Source organism: Corvus kubaryi, unplaced genomic scaffold (assembly GCF_017639235.1).
Source record: "Corvus kubaryi isolate FWS band 111438036 unplaced genomic scaffold, C.kubaryi_AGA036_p1.0 split1-37374, whole genome shotgun sequence".
In the NCBI taxonomy this organism is placed as follows: domain Eukaryota; kingdom Metazoa; phylum Chordata; class Aves; order Passeriformes; family Corvidae; genus Corvus; species Corvus kubaryi.
In genome coordinates this window covers 1206157-1223245 of record NW_024582079.1, presented here as the reverse complement: position 1 = coordinate 1223245, position 17089 = coordinate 1206157, and the positions used below count along the sequence as shown (strand labels likewise).

Here is a 17089-nt window from a genome sequence, read left to right as displayed (position 1 = left end):
CCGCCCCGGCATGCTGGGCCGGCTGCGGGCCGGGCCCGGGCGGAGCGGGGCTACACCGGGGCCTCCGCGCCGGGGCCGCCGCCGGAAGTGACCGCGGAGACGGCGTCCGGGGCACGGCGGGGCGGGACGGCGGCCGGCAGGGGTCACTTTTCGTGCGCGTGCGCGGCTAGAGGACGGCGCACGCGTGCGCCGTTCCCGCCATTTCTCGTGAGGGCGGCCGGGGCGGGGCGGGGCGCGGTACGGGCAGCGCGGTGCAGTTGGTGCTTAATGAGCGCTTAATTGGCGAATGGCTTGGGCTGTGGCTGTGCGTTCTGCAGGAACAGCATTAAGCTCTTGGTTTCATCAGTGCTTGCGTCGTTTTCCTGCATTTCTCCCTCGTGCGCGTCTTGGAGCAGTGGTCCAGGCCTGGCCCTTCCTCTGGTGGAACGCGGCGCCGCCGGGGCAAAGCGCTGCTCCAGGCGCCGGTGATGCCGTCCCAGCGATCACAGAATCATTTAGGTTGGGTTCATATAACCCAACATCACCATGTCAAACACACCACGAGTGCACATCCAGTCTTTCCTTTAACACCTCTAGGGATGGTGACTCCACCTCCTTGAGCAGCCCATTCCAACGTCTAATCACCTTTTTTTGTGAAAAAAATTCGTCCAACATGGATTACTAGGGGAATGTGCGTCAGAATACAATACTCTTACTGGTAAAGAAGCCTCATACTAATGAATACAGGCTAGTACAAAATCTCAGAGCTATTAATAAAATAGTTTTCCAGGGACATCAAAAGCAGCAGAACCAGTAAGAATACAGCTGAAACCTGACTGGTAAGGCAGAAACAATACCCTTAAAAATTAGAAGCTAGAAAAGGGTTAGAAGGACTAATTGTTAAATTTGTGAAGAAATTCCTCTTGTTGTTCAACCAAAACCTTCCCTGCGACAGCTTAAGACTGTGTCCTCTTGTGGGGTTGCTGGTTATGTCACTGTAATACATATCTATGTAATTTTAAAAATCAATTAGAAAAGTTAATCAAAACAATTAATTAGGAAAGTTACATCATTTCCAACAGTTACCTGGGAACAGAGGCTGACCCCCTCCTGTCAGAGACTTGTAGAGAGTGATAAGGTCACCCCTGAGCCTCTTTTTCTCTGGACTAAACACCCCCATCCCCCTCAGCCGCTCCTTCCTTATAGGACTTGTGCTCCAGACCCTTCCTCAGCTCTGTTCCCATCTCCAGACAGACTCCACCCTCTCAATGTCCTCCCTGAACTGAGGGGCCCAGAGTCAGTCCATTGCAGTCAGCAGTGCAGTCAGTCCAGCTTCCCAGTCCCAGTGATGAGGCAGGTGGAGTGACAAGCAGAAATCCAGCTGGAAATCCAGGGAAGCTCAGTGCTGGGTGTAAGGGCCAGTGCTGTGTCACCACTGTCTTAAGAGTTGCCAGACATCTCCCTACTGGGAAATGGCATCACCCCAGCTCCTGCAGCCGCTCCCAAGTACTCCCAGGACCTTTGGATCCCAGCACTTTTTTGTCAGCATTTCTCTCTGAATTTTGAAGGCTGAAAGTTTCCATACACAACCAAGTAATTGTTTTCTTGGTTTTCATGAACGTTAAAACTTAGTGCTTTGCTCCCCAGGAAACAAACGGCCCCATTAGGCTCTCTACCCATAACCCTCTTCCTCTGAACCTTTTGGGAAGCAGGATATTGCACAGCTATTGCTCTAACATGTTTTTCAAATTACACATTTTGGCTTTTTTCTCTATTCATGTCTATTTCTGCAATTTACATCATGACTTCTAACTTTAGATGAATGTAAACCACATCTGTCTCGTGCCTCCTCTGATTGTGGAGGAGCAGAAAAAAGGCTCCTCGCACCGAGCCAGTCATTAATAAAGCCCACAAAGCAGTGATACAACAGCCAGTATTCAATCTGCAAATGGTTATTTATTCTCCTGAAGTCCTGCAGCCGTTTCTGTGCTCTGTTAGTGTTTGAAGTTAATTGGAGGCAAACTGTCTGTTCTGCATGAAACACGCCATCCAACCCCTCTGATTTTCCAAAGCTCCATACTTTTATTCGGATCAATACACGACCACTAGAATTTTCTTGGAGTTATTAACTAGCCAAATATTTGGAACAAAATGGCTGGTTGACTTTACAGGACTAATGAACAACTGAAAATAATAATTCAAGAGACAAACACTTGAAGGAAAGCAGCCACGTTTCTCTCTGTTCATGGAGGAGTTCTGACGACGTGCATGCTGTCAATGGCATTAGAAACTCAAATTCCTTCCTAAACTGGGCATTTTGACTTTTCCATGGACATTTACATGGCCTTATCTCAGAAAAAAAAATACTAACAGCATGTAAATTATTTTAACTATGCTGTAATAGCATTTTGAGGAGCAGAGGAAGCTGCTGTATCGGGGTGTCTATTGTGAGCCTGAGGAGGGTTTCAAAGGAGTCCCCGCTGTGTCAGGAGGGGAAAGGCGCTCTCTCCCCGCGACACTTTAGGCATCATTACCTTGGGAAATGAAAGGTATTGATGGAGATTACACAGGGATCTCCCTCTTCATTTTCCTGACAAAGTACAAGGGCCTCTTTGAAAGGAGTTCAAAAGACAGGCAGGCACACAGAACTGCAGCAGGTACCAGCCTTTACTTCTGAAGAGTTGACTTCAGAGTCTGCTTAAATAGACGAGAAATTGTAACAGCTATTCTGTAACAGTTCATCCAGCTCCAGCTCCCCCATCTGCAAGCCTTCCAAGGCTCCATCCCGGCTCCAATTCAATCACCACAATGTTGTCGTGTGAGTGCTGTGGGGCAGAGCCATCGTCTCAGAGTGCAATGTGACATCGTCTCTGTGTCAGCCCTTGAACAACACCGGTTTCCAGGAGACTTTCATGACCCCATCCCCTGAAACAAAAGCCATGTGAGATTGAGACAGCATGGCAGCAAGGAGAAAAACACTGCCAAGGGTTTTGGGGGATTGTGTTCCCCGTGGAGGTGGAGAGCTTAAACCCCTGTGGGCCCTGCTGTGGTAAAGGAGTTGTGGTAGGGGATTTAAGAGTAGCCAGGTGGAGTTGCTGCCAGCTGTAGTCACCAAGGACAGTTGCCATTAGTCCTTCTACGCTGCTTTAAACCTCCCTGAGATTTGCTCTGACACTGCACTGGTGACTGTGGGGGTCTTTCTTTCCTCTGAGAGTAAAACCACACTGAGCGTATCCCTCTTGCTCTGCACACATCCGCTAGAACTCCCATGTCACTATGCCATCCGTGGGCTTTGTGCTGACAGTAACACCATGGTGTGAGAGCAGCAGCCAAAGGACTGGAGACACAGAAGGAGTATCTGTCTGGCTGTTGATGGGTAAGGGAGCCCTTTTCTCTCAGAAGTGTTGCAATAAAGATATTACTATTTTTAAAATGGCACCAGTGGAAAAGCAACAAAGGGATTTGTTATATTTCTGATGAATGCTGGTCTGTTTGGGAGCTCTTTGCAAGAACAAATATCAAGGATCTCAGAAATGTTAACATTTTCAGTGTTTCTGGTTGTATGCACAGGTTTTGGGGGGTGGGTGTAACAAAATAAGCCTTGGGCTTTTAAAAATGGCTGTTATTGATGTCACAGCACAAAATCAACAAGAAAAGGGGCCAAAAGTATTTGATTTAGGCAGCAAAACATCTCTTCTCGTTTTATCCAAAACAAAGCATACATTAAACCAATAGAGTTATTGCACCAATCTCTCATTTAATCTTCTAGGATCATAAAACTTTCAGTTTCTCTGTGGGGCTGTTCTAGCCACACACAGCACTTGAGATTTCTGTGTTTATAAAACAGAACCCACCTCTCTTCTTTGAAATTGCTTTGGCTCCTTAGTCGCCATCCAAACAATCTTTTCCTCAGCAGGCAAACAAGCACTTATTTTACAGTCAGTGAAATATGTTTCTTTCAAAAAGGATACAGAAAACATTTTCTAGATATTTATTCTTTTTTTTCTTAAGTAATAAAAGAGAAGCAATTGTTCATATGACTTCTATTTTAGTTGTTTAAAAAAATTGTTACAAGGCTCCATATTTTAAACGGAAATTTGATCTTTACAGTTTTCTACTAAATGAGGCATAAAAGTATTATATGTTAGGTGTTGAAAATAATGAAAGCTATCAGAAGAAGTACAGTTTAAAAGCATGTCTGTAGAGACTTTATGAAGAGGAGAAACCTAGTGATACATTTGTGTAAAATAATGAACAGTGCAGAACAGGCCAACCAAGCGTTCCCGTTTCTTCTTTACTTATGATAAAGGAATGGGGAGAGCTTTTGAAATTGGAAATACTAATTTTCTTCAGATTTGGAAAGTGAAATGGAAATATAACCATTCAAAGCTCAGAGGAAGAAATACCTCCAGCTTTACTGCCAGTTGATCACAGAGCACCACAGGATATCTGCAAGTATCCAAAATCCACTAAAACTTCCCATGGATAATGCACCCATCTAAAAAACTGTGTCAGGATGAAAAAAAAAAAATAGGAGCTAAACAACTTCCTGTCTAAAGAATAAACTGTCTAAAAGGCTAGGAAAAGTTCCCCAAGGCCCTGTATCACCCTAGGAGTGTATTAGAGAGGATTGAATCCAGTGCTGATGGCTATTAAAGGCAAAGTCTTGATGAAGTCTGACTCTTCATAGGATCCAGAATATATTTCCTTTAAGTAAACATTTGGGTCCTACTCATTTCTTTCCTTAGGAATATCAGGAATAATGTGTCGTTATTCCCAGTGTAGCTGGAGCTGTCCCCAGTGAGCCAGAAAAATGGTCTTGCCTCAAGAAAGATTCTGAGTTTTCTCCCACTGTTTGTAAGTTGTCTTCTCTATTTACTTGCACAAACCCCTGTGGAGCCCTGCGTATGGTCTGTCTGTGGCACACTCACGACATCTTCCTGAAATGAATCAGGATAACTCCCTCCTTCCTTTTATGAGCATGTTGATGCTTTTGATCCATGGTTGGGTGTTTTTTGCTGTTCCCAACGCAGTGTGTTTGCTCAGATCCCTTCACAACTTGTGAAGTACAGAAATGTGTTTCACTGAATGGTGAAATCATTCATTAATAAGGAGCTGCCCCTTATGAAGGCATCACCAGGTGGAATTAGAGTGTCCTTTGTGCTGAGCCTGTTCACGATGACAAGCCTGACTTGATCTATGTGGTTTGTGAAGGAAAAGCTACCCAAAGCTCTGGCACTTGAGGGTGCAGCTCTGAACTGAGATTTTGCCAGCAGCAGCAGTGAAGCCTCCTCAACAATAGTAATTATGTATGTGATGGGAGGCAGGTAAAGGCTGCTTCTCACTTCCCACCTGAATGATGAAAGAAGTGAGGTATAAAGAGATTAAAAGGAATACCTGAAGATGGGTATCTCCCAAACCCAGCAGAGTCACTCACTGTTCAGTGTTCCTGAAAATTCAGAACAGTCAGGCATGACTTGGGGTGCCCTAAAATATTCTCAACCCAAGACCAGTGAACTGGACTGAGATAAGCATCTGTTCCTGTCTCTCTGAAACTGCATCTTCCAGCACAGCTGCCCCATAGCTGTCACCAAAACAGCAGGACTGCAGGGTGGCCCCATACCATAACTTAATCTTTTTTCAGGAAATTAGACCCAGCAAGGAAAGAGAATCTTCAAGTCAAGGTCTTGGCCCATATTCTCTCGCTGACCCTGTCTGAAGTCTCTGCCCTACAGTGCGGACAGGAGGCCCACACATCACACACACAGCTGTACATTACCTGGCACAGGCTGGGATTTGGTCACTGTGTAGCTGCAGCAGCAAGGACCTCTGGGAGCGTGGGATAAGGTTCCTTGGGAAAACTGAGCCTCACTATCTCAGCAGTGCTGGTCCTCACCCCTGCCTGATTAAAGCTCCCTCAAAAGGCTGACAGAAGTTATGTGTTGGAGTGAAAGCTCCTCTGGACTCAGGCCCAGAGGGAAGCCAAAGCACAGGGGTTGAATTAAAACCTTTGGACAAGCTGAGATACATGAAGCCACACCAAAGTGAAATAGAAATACAGATTTTTTAACTTTTAATAGAAATATATGCTAAGTGTCTTAAACATTAAAAAGCTGTAGCAGAGACCTTAAACACAGTTCTTACTGCAGCAGAGTTACCTTTTCACAGAACTCTTTAGTTTAGACAAAATATAGATAGAATTATACTGTTCACATTTTTTAGATAGAGTGTTCACATAAACAATAAGAGCTGATAGAAACTGTATACACAAATCTGTGTAATACCTGTGTAACACTAGTGTAAGGCTTACGACTGGTAGAATTAGACCAGGATAGGTTAAGAAAAAGAAAACTAGAATCATGTGTTAATCTTATTGGTTAATTAGCAAATATAATCCACACTTCTGTAAGAAAAGATAGAGAGCATATAGAAGAAGAAGCTGTTTTCTGCCTGCTGTTTGCTGTTACTGCTTGCCTTTATCATGTAACCCCCTTCGAACTCTGCCTTCAAGAAAGCTATGAGACTATGAAATAAAGAACTTAGCAGAACAGCAGCCTCCTCTGCTCTATTGCCCTGGTCTGAGAAGGAAGGGTAACCCATCCAAGCTCAACAGTTATGGACACATTTTTCATTGCAGGAGCAAAGGGCAGCACAGTGCCAGGGGTGAAAGCAAGAGTCAGCAGTTTCTCTCCTGGCACACCACAGCTGGTTGTCTCAATAATGGTAGAGCTTTACTGGGTAGGAGACATCAGAGTCTTCTCAAAGATGATCTCAGAATGCAAAATGAACAGGATCCCAGGACCTGGGATCCATGATAAATTCCACTAATTTCTCCCAAAGCACTGGTTTTTCAATATTGCCTCCTACAAACTAATTAAATACATATTTTTAAGAGATAGCCACCAGAACAAGCCACTCCTTGCACTCATATCTTCCCCTGGAGATGCAATGAGCAACAGGAGAGCTTGTCTGGGAAATACAGAACACATCTGAATCCCTCCAGAGTCTTGCTCATTCTCCTGCTCTGCAGTGTCTGTGAAAACAAGGAGGCTCAGTTGTGCTGTCCAGTGTCATGTCTGAGGGATGTCTGGGATGCTGACAGTGTTGCAGCAGTGCTGTACCATCAGAGCACAGGTAGGGGAGAAATGGGCCAGCTTCCCTTTCAGTGGGAGCTGCTGGCTTACACCACACTGCTGCTCTGGGACAAGTACTGGAATGCCACCCCAGCAAGGAGGCACTTAGCTTGAAAACAGTAACCAGCTCCCACTGTCAAGTATAAAAGGTGCAATCCTAGTCTCAGATGTTAATCTGGTTTCAAACAGCAACTGAGTGGAGGATCAAGTACCCTGACACAGCGACATTCAGCACAACTCTATCTCCTGGTGTTTTGAGCAGGATAATGCCATTACTGAGCACAATGCTGCTAATCTCGACTCCACTCTTTCCACTGATGGGGAGAACATCAAAGCTTTAACATCTGCACCTCCTGCCTGGTATCTGTCTACTGTCTCTCTCCACTCCTCTCCCTGTTCCCAGTCCATTTTGAGCTGAAATCCTTGCCTTATCACATTCAGCAGTTGTCTGATGATTGCAGGAATTAAAGGAACTTGGAGCTGTATCTTGGCGTGCATAACCACATTTCTAAATGTCTGCAAGTCTCTGTCAAGCTGAACTCGGTGCCAGGGTCTCTTTTCATATAGTACCTTGGAGTGACTTGGCGTATTCATCACTCTGGAGTGTCCCTGAACAGACCCAGAGTAGCACAGTTTGCATGGAGAGACACAGTCAAGCTGCCTCCAGCCTTCAGAGATCCACAGTCCTAGAGAGGTTTTGTGGACTGTGAAGTAGGATGGCAACCAGGAATGAAGTCCCATACCCATGCTTCCTTCCAACAAGCACTGACTTGTTTATACAGTCCTCTCTGATAATATAGTGTTGGAAAGTCCCAGCCAAAATAATTTCCTTGTCACACTGTAGGGCTGCACCTGTTTGTTAATGCCCAAAGGCATCTATCTCATATTTATTAGCACAATGACCCGTGAATGGAAGGAATGAGCCCTGTATAGCATTGTGGTGACCATGAAACTCAAATAGTCTTAGATGTTATAAAAGGGCTACAGAGATCCAAGAGACATTTTATTAACCCAGCAGGTTGAGCTACCCCAATGCCTACAGTACAACAGAGATAAGGATTTTAAAATCAAATAGACTGATAAGAGTGCACGCCCTTGTAACCCTGGCTTTAAAACATCAAATCTGCACTGCGTTACAGTCACTGCAAAACAACGGTATATTAACTTCTGTTTAGGAACCTCATTTTTAACTTGCTTTCATAGATGACCGGTTATCTGAATGCAGAGCTGAAGAATTTTTGCCACAGGATTAGTTTTTAAGTGGGCACAGGGAAAGGTGTGCATGCAAGAAAGAAGATTATTAATTTATTTCTCCTAAGATGGTGCAGGGTACCAGAAATATCAGAATATGTGGGAGTGTGACCAGACCTGATGAGAACAATGTAACAAAGGGGAGATACGTGCTGAGAAACAGAAAGCAGCTGCTCATTCATTCGTGGAATGGCCCCATAAGGATCCAAGGGGAATCTATGACTTGAAAGAGAACTTGAAGAGACAAAACAGTAATGAGTGCACTGGAAGGAACAAGGAGTTTCTGCCCCAGCTCTTCCATTTGACAGAACACCTGTGTAGCTGCTGCCATGACTGTTAGGGCTTGTTAATGAGAAGTCTCAACAAGAGAAAGAAAAGCTGCTGAAAAATTCCAGGCACTGTCACCACTAAAAACCCTCCCACACCTGGATTTACAAACCACTACTTTTTTGAGAGTCTGGAATAAATATTTACCCCTGAGAATTCAAAATTTGCTTTTCTCTGAGTATTTAGCAGCACTTTCCACATAAGGTCTTCCTCCTAGATCCCCAGCTGATGGCAACACAATTATTGTAAGACAGTGTGTTCAATGACAATGCTTTTTGCTGCTGCAGCACAGATGACAGGTTTTACAAGCCTCTGGGTGCTGTACTTGTCCTGTCTCACAGAAGAGGAAAGCAAGGCTCAGCAGTCTAAGATCAGCTCATCTGGGATTTAACAAAACTGGAAGAGAGAACTAACTGAAAAGAACTGTACTTTATATCCACAAGGAAGTATAATGTAAGTGCTGTTCTTCAAGGAAAAGTGGAAGGTTGCCTGAACAGGAGCTACACAGGACAGTGAGAAGAAAGTGACTGCTGCACTCACAACAGGGATGGGGAGTGCAGAGACGTGAAGGCAGCACAAGAAATAGTCCCGAGGTTGACTCAGAGAATTTGTGAGGCACCAGGTTCCTGAGGAAAGGCAGGTTTGGACATGATCACTGTGGCCTCCTGTCACTTGTGTCCCTCTGTCCTAGAGAACCATGGTCATGCTGTGAACATACCCAGAGCTGCACACATAAGGCAACACCCACAAGGTGAAAAGTGAAAAACTCCACATTGGTGGAAACTTCTGCCTCATAATTATTTTCACCTGTGAGGGCTTGAACAATGCTGCAAATGCTGCTGCTTTTACTGGTGTAGAAACAGCCATGGATGAGTCAGAACATGGAAATAGCTCAGCTGACAGTGAAACAAAGACCCTGGTCTGCCATAGTGTAGAAGTAGTCACTGTGTTTGGAAAGAGTAGTTCCCAGCTGTGCATTCCACTATACAGAGCAACTGTTCAGAGAACCTAACATTTCTGTAGAACCTTGTTACCTCCTTCAGCCCTTTTGTTCCCTGCAAAACTTCCTTCCAAAGACACTTTCTTCCAAACCAGCACATTCCTTTCCCTTTTTCAATGTACTTGCAGGGCTTTTTCCCCACTCTGCTTAAATTATTTATTTAATCAGCTCATTTTTCTTCTGCTTTTCTACCCAGTACACACAGGGAATGACAAACTTGAATATTACTTGGCACTCTGGACGGGACTTGATGATGGATTTCTTGGACTGCTTGGCACATCTCCGCTGCCAGATGAAGTACATGTGGTTGCAGTTGGAAAGGATCCCAAACATCCTCTCAGAGGCTGGTGGTTTCTCATACACCACTTCCATACAGATGCTGCACACCTTGGCCTGACTGTCCTGGAAAGCAAAGGCCTTCTCCATGTCGAGCTCAAATGTTGCCATGCACATCATCTTGTGAGCTTTCCTCTCTTCTTGGTTGGAAGGGTGAAGCACTTGCAGCCCACATAGCTCACCCATGACCTTGTGGAGGTACAGGCAGCACTCTCCCAAGTGCCACATTCCCTCCAACATGTACAGACACAGCTGCTCCCTGTCACCACAGGAGCTCCCAGCGACCGGATCTTCCAGTCCACTGCAAAGTGCTTCCAAGTAGTAATGGGGTTTCACTTTCTGATTTTTATTTTGGTCACTGCACCACACCACAACCCTGAGGGCACCACGCCTCTGCTGCTCTTCATTCAAGCCACAGATTTCTGTCCCTGAGCGCCCTCTTCTTCTGCTTGCTCCGTGTGGTGGTGGGCCCACGCTCAGGGGCTGTGGGGGACTGCCAGGGGCAGCACAGTGGCTGTGGCTCCCCCCAGGGCTGTGAGTCTCATGTGATCACACCTGTACCAAGCGCTGTAGGCACACTGTCCCTTCTGGTAGTACTTGAAGACAGTGGAGGATTTGCTTGTAGGCAAATCATGTGAGAACAGACACTTGTTTCCCTCCCAACGTGCTCTCTGCACACAGTACCTGCACATCACCTGCTCCGTGCTCATCGTGGCAGCGCAGTCCTTGGCCCCTGGCTGTTGAATACAGAGTCCAGAGTACAGCAGCAAGAACAACCAGAGGTGCAGCAAATGAGACCTGCAAGGAGGCACAGAAAAAAGTGACTTGATTTAGTCTGGGGGAAGAGGTGCATGATAATACCTTACATATAGGTAAAACTGCAGTATAAAAGGTAATAAACTATTATCTGTGTCTGCCAGGAGACAAGAAGTGATAGGTTGCAGTAAGGGAGATTTGGTTACAATTAGGAAGGGCTCACATTAGACTGTGTGGGAAGCAGATGAAACCACCATCATATGAGCCTTAGAAGAGGTGAGACACCCTGTGATCAGGAATGGTTTAGCCAAAGAAGTTCCATCTCCCTCACATTTATTTCCTATGATCTTTTCTTATACTATGCACATGATGAAAATACACCAGAACCTCTCCCCACTTTCTGGGAGATGTGTGAGCAGTGCTTTAATAGCTGTGTCTCAGAGAGAAGCTCTTGCTGGGCTGTTCTAGCTGCTTGGGTTGCAGTGACATTAGCACATGTCCTTTTAATGACATAATTAGAAAAACCAGGATTCCAAATGAACTGGAATATTATACTGGGTATTAACAACTCAGCTCTCACTGATTTTACATGAAGCCAGTTGGAATTTCACACAACAGACTGCAGTGCCAGGCAGACCTTACAAAGACTGTAATAAGACATCGTTGCCACTGTAGCAATCTCATGTTGCTGCACTCCTTGAAGCAACAGACCGTTTCAATCAGTTCTTGCCATGGTAGTTTTCTTACCTTACCTTTACTTAATTGGTTACTGCAGGGTTGTCTTGGAGACCTGAGATCTGCTCTTTGAAACCACTGGATTCTTATATGCAACCTAGGAAAGAGAAACGGGATTTCACACAGCAAAGTTGTCAGTAACAAAACTGGACCAAAAATGCTGAACCACTGCATAAGCATTAGCTGGGGTCCGGCAACACAGCCGCCTGCTGAGCTCAGCCGTGGAGATTGGCTCCCAGCAACTGAAGCCCTAAATTATTATTTTAATATATCATGTCTGAATTCTTATCTGAAGTCAGCTGCCACTGCTGAAGGCAAGTCAAACTTTACCCTGGCCTCATTGCCTGGGTTTGCTATTTCTGTATGTACACTCACCAAACCCTCAGGTTTGACTGCCCCCTCCCCAGTTTCCACATGCAGATCTCTTGCTGATTCCTCTTTGAAGATTTTTGTTTCTGGTGCTCAAATCTTGGCTGACAGGAGTGCAGCCATGCTGTGTGCTGATTGCAGCTGGCAGGTGGATTAGAGCTCATTCAGATGTCTGTGAAATGCCTCTGCGAGACAGAAATGGCAGAACAATGGATTATTTCATCATGAAGAGCCCAGAAACTGATGCAGAGAGTCATGTTGAGGAGACAAACTGAGGAGCATGAAGACATAAAGCACATTTTTACTTCCACAAGCCTCACGAGATCTTTCCAGCTCAAAGTTTTGGGGATCTGCTGCCAGCTCCCTTCCTCCTCACCTAAGCTGGTTGATTTCTCCAAGGTACAGGATGTTCTCAGTTTTTTTCCAAAATGTGTGGGAGCTACAGTTGCCAAGTAACAAAACCTCATCACTCTTATCCTGAAATGCATAATTCCTCGTTTCTCTGTTTCATGGAATGGATGGATGAAGCTGTGATCTGTGACACTTGTTCAGTATCAGGGTCATTTAGACTCCAGTCTTGCCCCTGGATAAATCTGTTGGATACAGAGTTCAGGGTGAGGAAGGGATCTGACTGCCCTTTTGTCTCTCACCTTCAAAAACAAAACTGGGGATGCATTTCACGATTCACTGAACTGACTCAGTGACCAGTGTAATGAGATTACATTAAGAATACAGCGATGCTGCAGCCAGAGAGAGGCAGTCTGACACTTTTTTCAAGAGGTGTCCTTCCTCCTCACCTACTGAAAAGCACTCATATGGTTGATCCCAAGCAAGGTCAGAACAAAGCAGATAGATCCCACTCCTCCACAGGAATTAGGAGCAAAATTCAGCTTATTGTGGTATTTGTGAAACTAAAGGAGGTCCACAGAAGGACAAACAAGATGATGAGGGATGAAGAAGCTTAGGAGACTTGACTTGAGGCAGGAGAGAAGAATGCTGGAAAATGAGGACAGCATCAACATTTGTAAAATGAAGAAGGCCCTAGGTAAGCTCTGGTTGAGCTGCTGCTCAGGAAGTTCATAGTCCTGGAACCGGCTGGCATTTGCTGACTCTAATAGGGGGTTGGTTTTAACAGATAAAAGGAAGTGCTTTTTTACACTGTGGAATTGAACTTCTGGAACTGTCTGCCATGGGAAGCAGACAGAACTGTCAGTGTCAGGGAGTAATTAGACAAAATCACAAACAAAAAGTCTAGACATAGACACTAAATGCCCTCGGCAGGGATGTCCACTTTAACACAGCTGATGTGACAATTGTGGCTGCTGTTAGAGATGTGAGGGGAACAGATGACTAAAGTGGCCAAGCAAGTGTGCTTTCCCTAAATAGCTTCTTTTATTGCCTCAATCTACAACAGAGTACTGGACATGATGGATCCAGGCTTGCTGTTATTTCTTACTTGTCTCTAATCTGATAGAGGCTCTGTTCCTCCTGCACCATGGCAGAGTTCACTCCCCTTTGATCCTGCTCCCAACAGAGCCAGCAATCTACCCCAGGTTACATGAAGAACCGTGTAACCTCCAGATTTCATCCAAGGGTTCATCCTCTCCTGAATATCTTGTTCTGTGTCCTAATTTCCTTCTTCCTTCCCTACACCAGCAAGAAGCACCATGTGGCTGAGCTGCTTGTGAATCTTGAAGATGAGCAGTGTCTGAAAGTTGGTGACACATTAGCAGAGTGACACAATGACAACTTCATGCCTGTGCACTTCAATAAGCTAGTTATAAACAAGAGGGTTTCTCCTCTAATGTTCCCAGTCCTTGCTACCACACTGGAGAGGACTGGACTAATGAAGATTTCCTCCTGTGAGCTCCATGAGGCATCTGCACTCTTCCTTCTGAACTCATTACAGTGAACAGAACATAGACCAGAAAAAGCATTCTTTGCTGGCTATAAATCACGAGTGACACTAAGATATTGCTATTAGCAGCAGAAAAATGCTTTCCTCCCCCAACCTCATCCAGCCCCGTGTACATTCAACACTTTGGCAAAGGGTGATGGGGTGTCTGGATGGAAAATTAAATAGAAGTTGTGTTGTCTGAAGATAAACTGGTACCTCCCTCGGTGTGAGTGACTTTGTCTTTTTCTGATTTGTCTTTTAACTTAAAAAACACTGAGACTAGAGATAAGGATGAGCTTTAAAACCCTAGCCTTTGTCCCCTCCCAGGCTCTCCTGAACAAATCCTGTCTCTGAAATGAGCTCAAAAAGATAAATATTCTGGCAGTAATATGCAATATTATTTTTGGCACTCGAAGAATCTCAAGCTAGATAAGGGAAAACTGAAAGGAAGACAAAGCTTTGGTTTTTTCAAATGCAAGGGACCAAATTCTGCTCACCCACATGAACCCAGAATCCTTTCTTTTTTTCCAGATTATTGCAGTAATTCCTGATTTTCACCGGAGTAGCTGATTATGGGGCCTTATTTAAAACCCAGCACATTCAGAGACCCTGGTGGAATCACACAATAACAGAACTGAAAGACAAAGGCATGCGAAGACAGCGCCAACTCCCCAGCTCCTGCCCAAAGGCTAATTTGGTTTCAGACCATGTTAGCTGTTAACAATGATAAGATTAACACCTGATATCAAGGGAAAGGCTGAACTGTCTGCGATCTCCTTCAGCAGAACAGAACTCATTCCAGCCCCTCCGGCATATTAGCATTTGCTAGAGGAACGGCCTCTTTCCTGGACTAGTATATATTTCCCTATAGAGCCTTTGTGCAAAGCTCAGAGCAGTGTTTCTGCTGATACATTTGTGAGTGTGTTGAATAAAACATGTGCCATTTGACATTGTTTGCTTGGGCTTCCATGGAGAATGGGAGAGGGCACCTATTACTGTAAGGCAGAGAGCCATGAGGGGCTGAATTTGGCCTTTCTAGGAGCAGGATGAAGCTCAGACAAATGCAGGAGTGTGTCACGTTTTTGATTCTGAGAGAGCCCTGACCAAAGGACCCAGCTTGCCCTGCATTGATTTAAGTGCCAGCTGTCCATATTGTCTTAAAACAAGGAAAAGTAAAAAGCCCAAACCTTGGCTCTCTGTACGTGCATTACCTCGTTCCAGACATGTATGCTTTGGAAATTAAATGTGAAGGGATTTTCAGAACAAGCTAAGTGTTTTAGAGGCAAAATTTCCGGTGCTCAGAAAGGCTCCTGTGTCCAAAGCACAGCCTGTGCTCTGTGAATTTCAGTGTACTTTGTCAAGGCTGGAAGTTTGATAAGAGACTCTGGTTCTCAAGAGCTTTAGAGCATCCTGTTCTAGGCAACAACAGTTATTGATGCTGTTGGTTTTAAACTAAGAAGTTGCCACATCTCAGCTGTTCTTGGATTTGACTGGCATGTGAGGAATGGTTGCATGGAATAGCTAGAGGCATTACCATGTGTTGTGGCTATTCAAAGTTAATAATTTTCTAGGCAATTAAGAACTGTTCCGTGGTACATTTTGTAATACAAGATTTGTATGATGTGACCAGAAGGAGTGTCCTAGCATAAGAAATAGGATATTTCTAAGGGAATTCAGAATCTCCTTCCTAAAAGCTGTGAAATATCCTCGGGTCAGTTCAGTGAAGCAGCATATTGAGAAGGATGTCAGCAAGAATCAGGAAGAGCCCTAGAGGAAATTTGCTTGCCCACCAGGAACAACACTGCCTTCCAGATAAGCTTTCATGAAACACTTGTTCATTTTCATTTCTGTCACTGTGTCTCCAGCTCTGTAATGAAATACCTTATCCCTGTCAGCTGTTGTGCCAGTGACAGGAGTCATTCTGTCCCATGTCAGTAACACCAGGGCCAGCTCTGCAGAGAGGAGCCCAGCTGGCCAGGCAGTCACAGATGTGCCTTTGACAAGGAGCGAGCATGGGAAGATGACTCCAAGATTATCTGTAACTACTAAAGGATACGCCCTTGACACCCATAGAGCAGGGTCATACCCTGTCCTGAGCTCTAAATAGTTAAAAAGCTTTAAAAGCTGCTGGTCTTTGGTTTCATGGAGCTCATCATGGCAGTAAGGCCATCTTTAGCAGAGTGTTAATATTTGGGGAACCTTCATCTCCAACCAATTTCTGTTTCATGGAAACAAATTAATTCTTGTCTTCTATGCAGTCACAATAGTCAAAACATACTCTTTATCTGCTGTGATCACCCCTTGTTAAGCAGCTTTTCTTCCTTGCTCCCCGCCTTCTCTTGTTCTGTTTGGTACTGGACACTAAGGCCACTTTCCCTCAATAGAGGCATCGTGGTTTTCCACAGGAATGTGTATGCACAACTAAGAGCTGTTTTCCTTGCCAGCAGTGGGTGTGGAAGGTTGTAACTTTTTCCAATGGCAAGTAAAAAACAGCGAGCTCACTGGCACAAATCTATCAGTGAAGCTGCACAAGTGTATTAAACAGAGCAAACAAGAACTTGCTGTTACCCTTCAAGTAAATAGTTTCTCCTTCTCAGTTTGCTCCAGCATAAAAATTCCTCTGCCCTGTAAATGCCACTGCCAGTATTTATTTTTTAAGAACGTGGATCTGTTTATTTATTTATCCATATTTAGTTTAAAAGTCTGGGCTCAAAATTAAACAGTCATTCATAATGTCATTATCTGCCTTGCTCTGCAGTCAGATACTGTGTGTGGTGTCACAGGACAAAACCTTTGGCAAGGCCTCTAGAAGAGCAATTTAGCTCCTCATCCATCTTGCCTGGCAGCATGATTAGCTTCCAAGCTTGCACTGCTAAATTTGTTATTTTACTCTGACTTATATTATTGAGTGTTAAATCACTTTTTGAAGTGTTTATTGGTAATAGTTGAATTCTTTCCACCCATTTGAGCTACTTTTGAAACATAAACATTTCCTTGTATATTGGAGATTGATGGAAAGGTGGGGAGAGTTCCTCAGGAGGATGGATTGTAGAAATGACCAGCTCATTAAGTAGGGACAGATTGTAGAAATGACCAGCTCATTAAGTAGGGACAGAATTTACTAGGGCTGTGGAGGAGAATATCCTCCCCCTTCCGTCAGGATGAAACAGCAAACTCCCTCTGCCACTCCACAGCACTCACATGAGCAGGGTTAACTTGTGTCTTGGTTCTCCCATCATGTCTTGGCCTGTCAGGAAGCAGAGGACCCGTTTACTGGAGCACCAATGACTTCCTGACAGGATCTTC

General features: G+C 44.7%; 1 pseudogene; it reads right to left on the bottom strand.

The window, feature by feature from the left end:
• Positions 1 to 6472: 6472 nt before the first annotated feature.
• LOC121657862 lies at positions 6473 to 12510 on the bottom strand (annotated as a pseudogene).
• Positions 12511 to 17089: the final 4579 nt, after the last annotated feature.